We start from the raw sequence: 13,621 nt of genomic DNA on the forward strand, positions 1-13,621 counted from the left end.
CTAGATCTGCTTCACACCCATGTCTTCCTGTCATCTTTGCTGCCCATTACCGGGAGATGGAGCCCTGGGCTACCCTTGGAAAGCTGAGATCAGTCTCCTGCTCTAGAGACAGTCACTCTTTTCCAGGTTATTCTTTGTCTTGGGAACACAGGAAAGGCTGACTGCCTTGTGCCTACACCAGCATCCAGTTATGACTGAGAGGTAGTGAGTGAGCCTTGATCTTCACTTGTGGTAAATGCACAAGACATAACCTGTACTATGGTAACCGTTTTTTCTTTCACTTTTACCATGGTGCTGTGGATGGGTATTCTCAGTAAGCGCTGTGCCACTGAGCCACATCCTCAGCTCACAGTGTTTTGAGACAATGTCTTGCTGTATAAACCAGGTTGGCTTTGACTTCACTATGTAGCCTTAGGTGAGCCTCAAGCTTGAGACCTTCTTCCTTCATTTTTCTGGCACAGCACCAGGTCTTAACCCTCTATTCTCCTTCACTTCCCCTCCTTCTCTCCCTCCCTCCTCTCTCCTTGGGCTTTCTTTTTTCAGGGCTGAATTTAGGGCCACTGAGCCGCATTAGGTGTTATGCTGATAATGGGGATACTGGTTTCAAGGGATTTTTTGGGGGGGGGTTGTTTTTGTTTTTTCTTGTATAGATCCTTGGTCTTGGTGTCATACCAAAGTTATGGAACGAATTTGTAACTATTTCCTCCTCTTCATCTTTCAGAAGTGTTTGAAGATTGGTATTGATTCTTTAATGCTTCTAAGAACTCTCTGGCACAACATCAAGTGCAGGGCTTTTCCTTGTTGAGAGGAGGGTTTTTCTTTCCGCTTTGACTATGATAGACAGTGTTGCTGGATAAAGTATTCTGAGTTGGGCATCTATGGTCATTTAGAACTGAGAATACTTTGGTCCAGGCTCTTCTAGATTTTATAGTTTGCGTTGAAAAAAGTGAGCTGTCATTCTCATGGATTTTCTATGTAACTTGTTTTTCTCTAGAAGCTTTCAGTATTCTCTCTTTGCTCTCTCCATTTAGTGTTTTTCCTATGATATGCTGTGGGGAGCTTCTGTTCTGGTCCTGTCTAGTTGGTGTTCTGTGTGCTTCTTGTACATGTATAGGTGTGTCTTTCCTTGATTTAGGGACATTTTCTTCTATAATAATGTTGAAGATCTGGTCAATGCCATTGACCTAAGATTCTTCTCCTTCATCTATGCCGATGATGTGTAGATTTGGTCTTTTCATGGTGTCCCACATTTCCTATTCCATTCCCATGTTTTAAATTTTTTTTCATATTCTTTACTTGAGTGGTCCAGTTCTTAAACTTTGTCAACCTGTCTTAATATTCTGTTCCATTCCATTCATTCTGCTGTGAGACTTTCTCCTATCATTTCAAATTGCCTTATTGAATTTTTCCATTCCATCTTCATTTTGGCTTGAGTTTTCTTTACTATTTCTATCTCTTTTGCAAATTCACTTTTCAAGTCCTGAATTGTTTTTGTCACTTCATTTAGTTGTATATTTGTATTTTCTTGAGCTTCCATCGGGCGTTTATTCCTATGGTCTTTGAGTAGTTTGTATATTCTTTAAAGTCCTTGAATTCTTTGATCATGTTTATGATTGTTCTTTTAAATTCTGAATCCTGGGAGTCCTCTGGGTGGTTCTCATTATAGTAACACTTCTGTAGGACTGGTGGGTTTTGGTGGAGACATATAATCTTGGTTTTTCATATTCTCCCTGTTTTTGCATTGTGGTCTGGGCATATGGATTTCTTTCGTTGGTTGTATGTCTGTTATGAAATTCTAGCCTTCCTGTGTTTAGTTGAAGTTTGGTTCTGTTTATATTGTTGATGTACCTTGGTTGCTTTTCTGGTTGAGTATGAATAGTCGGTGGGTCCACGCTTCAGGTTCTCACTTCTGAGTTTTTATCGGCAGGACAGGATAGTTCTGAGCTGATTAGTTCCAAGAGTTCTCCAGTAGTGTGAAGGGGCCTAGGCCCAGTTCAAGACTGTGGAGTTCTTAGTGGCTGGGTTCTGGCAGGCTAGTCAGGAGGTCTTAGGCAGGAAGATCAGGAGGGGACCTAGAGCCAAAGTAGGGGTGGGGATAGGGTGGGGAGGGTCTAACTAACCAATCAGAGTAGATGTGAACCCAGGAGCAGGAGAATGTAGCTGGTCAGGGTGCAGGGGGGATCAGGATACAGTGGGCATGGTCTAGCTTAGGAAGCTTGTCTGGAGGTCTCAGGTGGAATGAGCAGGAGTGGGCCTAGGTGGGAAGCAGGAATGGGGGCAGCATGGGGAGAGAGAATGTAGCTGGTCAAGGTGCAGGGGAATCAAGATGTAGTGGGTGGGATCTTACCAGGGTAGTCTGGAGGTCTCAAGCTCGACAGTCAAGAGGGGGCCCAAGGCCAAGGAGGGGTAGGGACAGTGTGGGGAGACTCTAACTAGCTAGGCAGAATAGGTGTGGGCCCTGGAGCAGGAGAATGTTGACATTTATTTTATTTTATTTTTTGAGACAGGATCTTCTGAGGCCAAGGCTGGCTTTGAACTTTCTATGCAGCTGAGGATAATCTTGAACTTCTGATCCTACTGCCTCTTTCTCCAAAGTGCCAGAGTACTGGGATTATACATGGCCTCTGTGCATCTTTACAGTGAATTATGTCTTCCTTGATCTAATTGGATAGATCTTCCATCCTGGTAAACAGAGGCCCACTGGCAAGGTGCGTTACTGTTTCCGTTTTCCACTCCCTCCTGCATCCATGCCCTTTCCCATGTAGGATTTTGTAGGGCCCTGCCCTGTGACTTTGGGTTCAGCCATGGACCTGCATGGGCCCAGAGGAGACAGAAGGGATGCCATTTCAGTTACAAGCCTGAGCTTTGTGAGGCCTTGAAGCCTTCCCTCTGCCTCTAGTTCTTCTGTCAGCACCATGGGAAGACCTGCTCAGGCTGACCAGCTGCTGGTCCTTGGGGCAGGACCACCCCCACCAAGCTCCATCTGGAACAGCCACCCCTGTGTGGCTGCGGATGTGTCCTGCCTGGAGCCCCTGACCATCAGGTTACCCTCAGACAACTCAGATCTGTGGTGTTTAAAGATGCTTTTTTCTTTTCCAGCCGCTGAGCTGCGGGGTTCTTCTTTGTTGTCATGCATTTGATAGTAGATACGAGATCTGCCTGAGCTTCGCGCCTCAAGGCCTCTGCTGGCTGCTTCCCATTACTCATTCATCACCTGGTTACACCTGCACGTGGCTATAAATCATAGCAGGGGAAGGACAGACAAGTGTGGCATCTCTAAGTCACATTACAGTTATGCGTGACTCTTAGCATGAGGTTTTTTTTGAGGCAGGGTCTCCCTATAGCCACGCTGTCCTGGAACTCACTCTGTAGACCAGGCTGGCCTCCATCTCACAGAGATCCACTTTTTTTCTGTCTTTGAGCGCTGAGATAAAGTTGTGTGCCACTACACCCAGCTCTTTTTTTTTTTTTTTTTTTTTTTTGTCTTTTTGAGACCAAGTCTCCCTTTAGCCCCAGCTGGCCTGGAACTTTCTTTGCAGACTAGGCTGTCCTTGAAATCACAAAGATCAACCTACCTCTGCTTCCCAAGTGCTAGGATTAAAGGCGTGCACCACCACACCTGGCACTTAGCTTTGGGTTTTTAAAAATATTTTATTTATTATTTTTATTTTATGTGTATGAGTATATTGCCTGCATATATGTGAATGCACCCATGTTGTCAAATTCTGCGGAGGTCAGAAGAGGGCTTCAGAGTTCCCTCGGACTGGAGTTAAGGACGGTTTGTAGCCGCCATGTGGGTGCTGGGACTCGAGCTCGGGTCCTCTGCAAGAGTAGCCAGTGCTCTTAACCGCTGAGCCATTTCTCCAGCCTCCTAGCTTTGGTTTTAAGGTCAAGAGTAGATCTGAACTACCCAGCACCCATTCTGTTCCCTGAGCTGTCTCTCAGAACTGTGTTCCTGAGCCTGGGCTTTGCTCATTTTTTTTTTTTTTTTAATTAAAACACTTCCTCCAGCATGAAATGGGGAAGTGGAAGTAACAACCCACCCTACCTTATCAATAACTCGTTCTTTGGTCCCTAGGCCTAGGCTATCCCATAATTGCAGACGGCTCAGTTTTTCTCATTGCTCCAGTGCTTTGCTGTGTTAATCTTGTACACCCACATGCATTCTCTGTGTTGGGTGGAGACCTGAGGGACTGAGGTCAGGAGCCCAGATCACAAGAGGAGCATGGGGCTCAGAGAACTTGTTTACATTATAAACAGTAATTTTGGGGTTGCAAGTTTAGTTCAAGTCTTAGGTCAGATTATGTCCATATTGTAAAAGTCGTTCCAATAGACGAGCCTCTTCTCTTACAGAACATACATTCTAAAAGGGAGAACAGTGAGTTTGTGAATCAACAGATAACCAAAGTCATTTCAGAGTGTGACATGCTAAGAAAGTTAAAACAGGTGTGCAGTGGGTTGAGCCCTACTGTCCAAGACAGTAACCACTAACCATGCAATCAATGTAAATGATTTAAGATTAAATAAAGCTTAAAATTCAATTACTCAGTAGGTTTACCTACATTTCAAGTGCTTGGCAGCCACGTGTGGCCAGTGGCCACTGTACTATACAGCCTGGGCACAGAGCAGTCTCAGTGTTGTATAGAATCCTTGCATAAAGTTGGATTAGACACTATAAATGCCTGGCAGGGTGGTGGCTACTTAGCTCCCCCCTCCTCCCCCGCAGTGCTCAAGTAAGGTTCCTCTGAGATGGTAGAATCTTAACTGAGATCTGATAAGGGAGTCAGTCATATGACATATTGGGAAACAGCACTGTGGCCTAACAACCCTGGTGCAGAGGCCCTGGGGCATAAATGTTATGTGGCATGGAAGGATCATTCTGGCTGATGGCTGGGGAGCATGGGGTAGGCTGAGGGAGCCTGGGCTCTGGCTTTCAGCACTCACAATGGCCTTTGCTGGATGCAAAGTTGACAGACCCTCATGCATGGCTCCTGGTGTTGGCCAGGGTATGTTACCTTCTCATCACTGCGCTACTGTGTGATACCAGCCTGCCCAGCAGCTCTGTGTCTACAGGCTGCTTGCTCCAGTTCCAACACAAGTGAATTTGAAGGCCTTGGTACAGCTGTGGGCTGTACCCTGATTTGTTCTGAAAGCAAAAGAGTCATTGTGTGAATTTTAGCAAGTACAGGTGAATAGAAGGTTTGAAAACTGTAATCACGACTCCTAAAGACAATCATCGTTTAAGCCCTGTATACATCCAGTTTATGCAAATGTATACCTATGTATATTCATTGTCATGAAAGAGTGTGCAATTGAATTTCACCTAAAATCACACCTTGACAAGTTGTGGCTCTTTAGCTGGCTCCTGAGGGGTCTACTCCCATCCTGTGGAGGAAGGATTTTCACTCCATGGGGAAGATATGGCCACCTTTCCCACTTCCATTCCTTGCCCCCATTTCTCTTTCTTCCTCTCTCATTTTCCTCCTTCTTCCCTCCCTCCCCCATCCCTGTCCTTCTCTCTCCCTCTCTCCTTGACTTTTACAGGGCTCCAGCCCCATCTAGCCATTCACTTTGCTTCAGAGGACAGTAGGTAGGAGACAGAACATCTGTGTCACGTGGGGTCGTTGTCCAGGCCTAGTGTCTGACTCATCCCCTCTTCCTCATCCTCATGGTCTCTCCTTTTCATCTCTGGGCTGATGGATATGGTTGAAACAGGATCTCACTATATAGCTCAGGTTGGCTTACAACTCACAATCCTCCTGCCTTAACTTCCAGAGTGGCAAGATTACCACTGTGGGCCACCATGCCCAGCCCCTGACCACTTGTTGGTGACCTCTGAGAGTCTTGCCTTGGCCTCTCCTTTTGGATCTTTCTATCCTATCACTGACTGCTTTGGGGAGAAGGTCTGCTTTGGTCAGGCTGCCTTGGTCTGTGTCCTGCTTGTGGCATCTTTACCCTGTGAGCAGGAGTTGGAGTACGGGTGTCTAAATGAGCCCAGATCACCAGTGATTCTTACATGACTCCTTTCTCTGATCAGTCTTGCTCACTGTTGTCAGCCACTGCCCTCACTGTGGGTGGGATCATGTCCCATTCCTCCTGGAGACCTTCCTACAGGCACCAACAAGGCACACCTACCCCCTCAGCCTGCCTCTGAGGCTGCCCTTGCCTCACCCCTTCTTCAGGGGCCACTGTCTCCCCAGTACCCCCTGCCCCTTCACTGCTGGAAACCTTTGTTTTAAGATTCAGCAAAGCTGCCTCTGCTGATTTCCCCATTGGTCGGTTCCCTCATGTTGTCAAGGACACTGGCTCCGCACCTCTGGAAGTGGTTTCTCTGATGTTTCCTGTATTTTTGTGGGCTCCTCACTTACCTCTCCATTGGCCTCTCGCCTCATTATACAGAGATGAGGACTGCAGCCCAGGGTGTGGAGCCAGTCAAAGTGCATGTCCACCTCATCTGCTTCCTGACTGAAGCTCTGCGCTGCAGGTGCTGCATCTGGTGGGTGTGAGCATCACAGCTCCTGCAGATTGCACTGAGGACGAAGAAGCAGAGGCCTCTGCATGAGTCTCTCTCCTTCATCAGTCTCTCACCCCCATGGGGACCTCCAGCTCTACTCCAGCCTAGCACCATGCCTGCTGTGGGCACTCATTGAATGACTGTGGGACTGGACTGTGAGGACATATTGTAAGCTTCTTGCATGGTGGGCCCTTCCTTCACTTCCACAAGGTAGGGTACACTCAGTGAGGGTGTTGTGTGTTCCCCTAGAACCTGGAAGCATGACCCTCCTCACCTTTCACGGGTCAGGATGCTGCAGCCAGGCGCTAACCCAGGCGCTTGCCCATTTCTTTGGACCCTGGAGGCTCAAAGGAAAGTGGTGTGAAAGCAAAAGGGACTACATGCCCAGGGGGTTGTCACCAAGACACTCAACCTCTGTAGTTACTCACTGTTGGCAGGGGCAAAGGAGCATTGTGATTGGTGTGTTCCTGTGCTGGGCATCACACAATGGCCATATACTGCAGGGACTAATTTTACCTCAACTCTGTTGTCTGTTTCCTCTTCCTCCTTTCCCTTACTTCCTTCTTCCCTTCCTCCTCTATCCCTCCCCGCCTTGCTTCCTTTCCCTCCCTTCTTTCCCTCCCTCCCCTCTCTCTATCTCACAACACAGTGCTTCCTAAAGGTCAGTTTGGAATGACCTTCCCAGTTATTAGAATTATTAATCTGCACGATGTATGATGGGAAATGCCTTTAATATGCAGTTGGCCACACTCAGAAAATGTAAACTCACCTCGAAGCATATTTCAGAGCCATGGTCTGTACCCATGGAAGGTAGATGGAGCCATAACAGCAGATGATAGCTGTCTCCCCAGGCTCAGTGCCCTACACAGCAGGGCAGTCCTGTCATGGTGCAAAACATAAGAAGCTATTTTGGAACCAAACTATGATTAGTTTTTCTGTTGTTGCCAAAGACTAAAATATTTGTCACCCACGCCTGCAGACTTGTACACATTGAAACACTTGTACGGCAGTGAAATACTTGCAGCTATTGCAAATTCATATGAAGTCAGTTATTTAGGTATTTATTAAATACCTGATATGTGCTTGCTGATTCCTTACCATCTGAGGTGTATCCCACTGACAGGGAGGTGGGAGACTGACTTACATAAAGGGCTTCATAAAATCAGTCTCCTAGTTGGGCATGGTGGCTCACACCTGTGGTCCCAGCCTTGGGAGGCAGAGGCAGGCAGATCTCTGTGAGTTCAAAGCCAGCCTGGTCTATATAGTGAGTTCCAAGCCAGCTGGGGCTACAGGGAGACCCTTTCTCAAAAAGACCAAAAAAAAAAAAAAATCAGTCAGTCTCCTAGTACCTAGCCTAGCTCTCAGGCATGGACCCAAACACACTGTTGGTGTTCAGTGGTTTCTTATGGAAGGAATGATTCAAGAGCACAGGTCCTTTACCCAGCACCCTGTGTGACCATCCCACTGGAGAAGTCAGCATGGTGTGTGTGGAGGTGCTCAGAAATACAGGCTTTGATTGTCTCAGGCTCCAGAGGTGGAGATCCAAGAGCAAGGTGTGGGCAGGGCCATTCCTTCTGCAGGCTGAGGCAGGAGCAGAACTAGACCTCTCTCTTGGCCTCATGATGGCCATCTTCCCGAGTGTCTTCTGTCAGCTTCCCTCTGTCATTCCCTATGTCTAGCGCCAATTTTCCCCTTTATCCAGACATATCAACCAAGAGTCCCCCCTAAGGACTGCATTCTGCCTTGATTACTTCTGTGCAGACCCGCTACTCAAATGAGGCCACTTTCTGGGGTGCTGGTATTGGGACTTCAATGGTCTTCTGTTGTGAGCTATTTCCTCTAGATTGAAAGATTCCCTCAGGGAGGGTGATGGGAGCTAATAGACTCATGAAGCTCCCAAAAGACTCAGAGACTCACAAGTCCCCTCCCTGAAGTTACATAAAAAAATAGCAATTGCAGGGCTGGAAATATGGCTCAGCAGTTAAGAGCACTGGGTGCTCTTGGAGAGGACCCGGGTTCGATTCCCAGCACCCACATGGCAGCTAACAACAGTCCGTCGCTCCAGTTACAGAGGAATCTGACACCCTCTTCTGACCTCCACGGGCATTGTATGACATGGGTGTACTTACCTACATGCAGGCAATACACTCATACACACAAAATTAATAAATAAAATCTTTTTAAAAATAGCTACTGGCAGAAAGTAGATTCTTTAGTGATGGAGTTGCCTGCAACTCAGTGAACTCGGGATGTGGCTTTCCTGAGCCTTCACCTGTGCTAGGGTGGCTTTGGGGTAATGCAGCTCCCTGAGAGTCACCCATGCTCCTGTAAATAATCCCAGGAAACTCATTGGACCACCGAGTTGGTCCTGGACAGGCTTATGTCTTTGGTCTGCTGTTGCCCTCTCCATTGGGGATAAGTAGGTATTTCTGTTGTCTCCCCCAGGAAAAGCCAGACCATACACAACAGCAGCAGAGGCTGCCTTGTGCCAGGGGGTCTAAAGTGGAGGTCTGGGGGCAAGGTGTTTTCAGGGTTTTTCCTTCTGGAGGCTGTATGGTAAAATCAGGTTCAAGTAGGTCTAGGGTCACATGACCAGAACAAGTCCACCCTCAACTTTTTGTTTTCAGAGTCTGTGTGGCCCTCTGTCTCAAGACGCTTGTCCACATCCATGAGAGCTAGCCAGAGGACCTGCAAGTACCACTGAATGCAGGATGGTGAGGGGCAGGTAAGGGGAGACAGGGCAGGTATGTGTATTTGTGTGTGTGTGTGTGTGTGTGTGTGTGTGTATATGTGTGTGTGTGTGTGTGTGTATGTATGAGTGCTTGCACCCTGGAGCGCACATGTATATACATCGGTATGGAGACTCTCCAACTTGTGTTTCAGACAGGGTCTCTCAGTGAGCCCAGAGCTCACCAGTTGGCTAGACTGTCTTCTGCTCCACCTAGTGCTAGTTACAGGCACAGGCCACTCAGTTCTTACTTGGATGGTAGGGATCTGAACTCAGGTCCTCATGCTTTCGCAGCACACTTTACTGACTGAGACATTTCTCATCAGAGTCTATACTGTGTTGAGAGACAAGAACTGGGCAGTTAAAGTAGGGGGAAAAGGTGGGAGGGACGGACTGTGAGTCCACTATGTAGACTGAGCTGGCCTCCATCTCACAGAGATCCGCCTGCCTTTGCCTCCCGAGTGCTAGGATTAAAGGCAAAACTAGCTCTTAACACTTGAGCTCCCCCTAACCCCCAAGCTTCCTTTGGGAGCCTGACCACGTAGCCCAGGGCTGGTTGAAGAACCCTCAGTGCCCTAGACAGGATCTGTCACCAGGCGGAGAGCCTTTACTTTCCTTTGCATCTGGTACCACATCTCTGCCCATCTGCCTCACCTGTGGCCCACAGCTGCCGCCTATTGGGCTCTGTTCCCCTGTGGAAAGGGAGAAGGGCAGAAATAAGCTGAGTATCTTGGAGTGAGTTCCTGGACAGGGAAATGGGGACATGGCTGCTCAGTCTTAGGAGTCACAAGAGCTGACAGAACCTTCCAGAAATTGGGCAAAACTTCTCTTGCTGGGAAAAGTAGGAAGATGATGCGTATAGTACAAAGTTAGATTTATGGATTACCATCAGTGAAAGAAATGCATTGCTCTTTAATTGCTCATTCCTAACAGTAAAGGGAACCAGAACCACAAAGAACCATCAGCAGCCTGAGTCATCGAGTGCAGGAATTGCCGTGCGCTTTTCTTCCAGCACCAAGGTACATGACAGGAGACACCCACCAAGGTGGTGGAAACACCTCCCACCTCACTTGTTCTTTTTCTTCACATCAAAGAGGCTCTTCTCCCCTCACCCTGGGCCTGTGAGGAAGGCAGCCTTACCACTGTCTGACTTCTGAGCTCACTCTCAAAAGGAGAGGGAGTGTCTGCCAGTGTCACCTAGGATGTCTCCTTCACAGCCCGGGCCCCTGCTAGGGGAAAGTGCAGGCATGTGTGGGCGAGGCCTGCACCCCGGTGACGGTCTGCGACCGCGGGCAGCAGCCGCACAGCTGTGCCCAAGCCTCTGACTGCAGCTTCACGAGAGGTGGACGACTGCTGCTGTGAACGTTTCCTGCCATTTTAAGCCACTTAGTCGTGGGTGATGCACCAAGCAGTGGCCGATGGCATGGAGGGAGAGTGGCGCGGCGGGACGTGAGCCCACCAGGTGAGCAAAGCTGCTTTTGCCCAGTCTGCATACAGTGTGATTCGACGGGTACCTGAAATGCTGCGTGTTCGGTGCTCAATCACATCTGCCCCACCAGGTTCTTGGAGAGGCTCTCTGAGATGGGTGGGTGTAGGCTGCTTAGAACCCTTGCAGACAATTCGGTGCTCCTTAATTAAGCAGGGATTGTAGGCCTGTTTCCCTGGGAGGAACACTGCAATCATAAACCTGCTTGTTTCTCTCCTCCTCCCTTTGCAGACTGAATTTTTATTATTTTGATCCCAGCACAAATCAAAAAAGCACAAGTGTCTAAATATTGAAATGCTTTGCTTCCAAACAGCAGAGTTGTGCTGCCGAAGGTAGTAGGGTGGTGTGGGGGCTTTATCTTAGGTTCAGAGGCACGTGGTGATGCCGTGGTGACCATACAGGGTGCCGAGATCTGGGCACCTCTGGGTGTGTGGCGTGTGCCCTAGAACAACCCAGCCAGGTGGCAACAAGCATCTTCCTGTTTTAGGGAATCCTGCCCGACTTCGGGGTGGATCTGTGTCTGCAGGGATTAACGCTCTTAGGAGGGAAAAGAGTACAAAACTGTGCATACAGACTGAGTTGGAAGCCTTGTGAGGGGTTGTGCACACAAGCTGGTTTAGCCTCCAGAGAATACAGCTTTGAGCTTGGGAGTGATAAAGAGGAGCTTGACCCTGTGTCTACTGCGTGCAAAGTCCAAGGCCCTTCTGTGGCACATGATGAGCGTAATCTGGCTGTGCTGTGGAGGCCAGTAGATGTTCTGATCTTTAGCCTCAGCCTTCCAGCGAGGCAAGGCTGGTGTGGAGCAATGGTGTGGGAGGCCTTCTTCCTCTCTGCAGGCTAGCTGCAGGGCACTGCTGCCGACTCACAGCTCCCCTCAGAGGCTCTGCTTCAACTGTCATCACCTCCCTTGCAAGGAAGCTGGGTTTTGCTTTCAGAGGGGCAGAATATTCATTCCAGCCTCTGGTTCCCTCCTCTTACCCTTGAAAGCTAGGCTGGGAAGGCAGGGAGATGGGATGCCTCTGCTATTGGGATGTGGCCTAGATGAGGCTGAGAAGCCTGCAGTGTGCCTCACATAGCACAACACACCCTCACCACACCCACATGGAGGGTGCTGAGAAGCTGACGTTGTACCCCCCCGTCTCAGCTGTCTGTGACTCCTGTCCACATGTGCGCGTTAGAGCAACTGCTGAGTCCTGGCCTCTTTTGGCTCCTTCAGCCCAGTTGAGAATTTCACAAACATTAAAATCTGTGTATGAGTGTACTGCCTGCACATATGTAAGTGCACCCATGTTATGGTATCCCCTGGAACTGGAGTTACAGATGGTTGTTAGCCGCCATGTGGGTGCTGGGAATTGAACCTGGGTCCTCTGCAAGAGCAGTCAGTGCTCTTAACCACTGAGCCATCTCTCCAGCCCTTACTAAAGAGCTTTTTAAAAACCATTCAGCAGTCCAGTCATGTGACTTAACACAGTTTAAGCAAGCCTCCCCTGACCCTTGGGCAAAGACAGGCACCAGTGTTTGCAAACCCCTGGTTTGGGATATGGCTAAAAAATTCAAGAACTGGACAATGCTCCCGGGCCAGTCTAGTCTAGTCGTTCTCGTGGGAGTCCCAGAGCCTTCCTTGAGTGTGGATTGACATTTTCCTTCTTTCCCTCTCTTTCCACAGCTGCTGGTGCTGGGGCATGCCCCTAATAAGCATCCCTGGCCCTTGAACTTCACCTCAGATCTGCTTCCTGAAGAACCCGGCTTGCAGGCTCACACACTGGAGACCATTTCTCCCTCCTGCCAGCCAGTGTGACAGGGTGGCAGGAGTTGTTTTGTTCTCTGTCTCTGGTAGCTGGAGAGGTGGAACTTAGAGGTGTGGCCACTGACTTCCTGCGTGGATTGCCTGTGGGACACTTCCTTTGCTTGCCTGTCTGTGGAGATGTCCTTTCTCTTCTAACCTGAGAGAGTGTGTACGCCCTCTGCTATATGATCCCCACCCAGCTTTGCTTTTCTCTGATGGTTTTTGGTCTGTGGCTCATCTGCTGCCTTTGTGGTTAGTGTCCCTGCCATTGCCTCAGCATGGGGCTGCCCCCTCCTGCCAGACCTTCTTTGTTATCTCTAATTGGGGACAGTGCTGCTGCTTGTAGGCTTGTTGTGGAGAATAAATGAGTTAATCAAATGTGTGGTGTAGGGCCTGGAATTCAGGGAGCCTGAGATGAGGGTTGCTGTCTTCCTGAGCATCTTTATTATTTTTCCCATTGGCCACACAAAACACGGCATCTCATGGAGACAAAGCTGTCTCTTGCCATTTTGCCTTTTGAGTGATATCTATTTGCTTTAAGATTATGTAAATATTTACCACCATTTCTCTTAGTGCTTTTTATGGTGTCCTTTTTAGGAAGAAGAAAATGCATATTGAATCTTACATCCATCTGGAATCCAGATTGCCTTTTAAAGTGAAGTTCAAGGTTCTGTAAGACACACTTCTTCAGCATCTAATATTGCTATAGGGACCTGACTGGATGCCATTTTCATTTTTATTTAAACTTTTTGTATGTGCATCTATGTGTGTGTGTGTGTCATATATATACATGTTCATATGGGTGTGTGCATATGTGGGAGAGGCGCTTGCCTGTGTGGGTACCTGTGTGTGCTGAGGTCACAGGGCGATGTTGGGTATCTTCCTCAATTGCTCTCCAATTTTATTTTTCTGAGACATAGTCTCCCACTGAACCTGGAGCTTATCTGCTCCGCGAGGCTGGCTTGCCGGTGAGCTCCAAAGAGCAGCCTGTCTCCCTCTCCCCAGCACCGACATGACAGACTCGATTTACCTTGCTTGGCTCTTATGTGGGTGTTAGGGATCTGAACTCAGGTCCTTGTGCTTGTAGGGCAAGCACTTTATTCTTGG

Source organism: Nannospalax galili, unplaced genomic scaffold (genome assembly GCF_000622305.1).
Source record: "Nannospalax galili isolate Female #2095 unplaced genomic scaffold, S.galili_v1.0 scaffold188, whole genome shotgun sequence".
In the NCBI taxonomy this organism is placed as follows: domain Eukaryota; kingdom Metazoa; phylum Chordata; class Mammalia; order Rodentia; family Spalacidae; genus Nannospalax; species Nannospalax galili.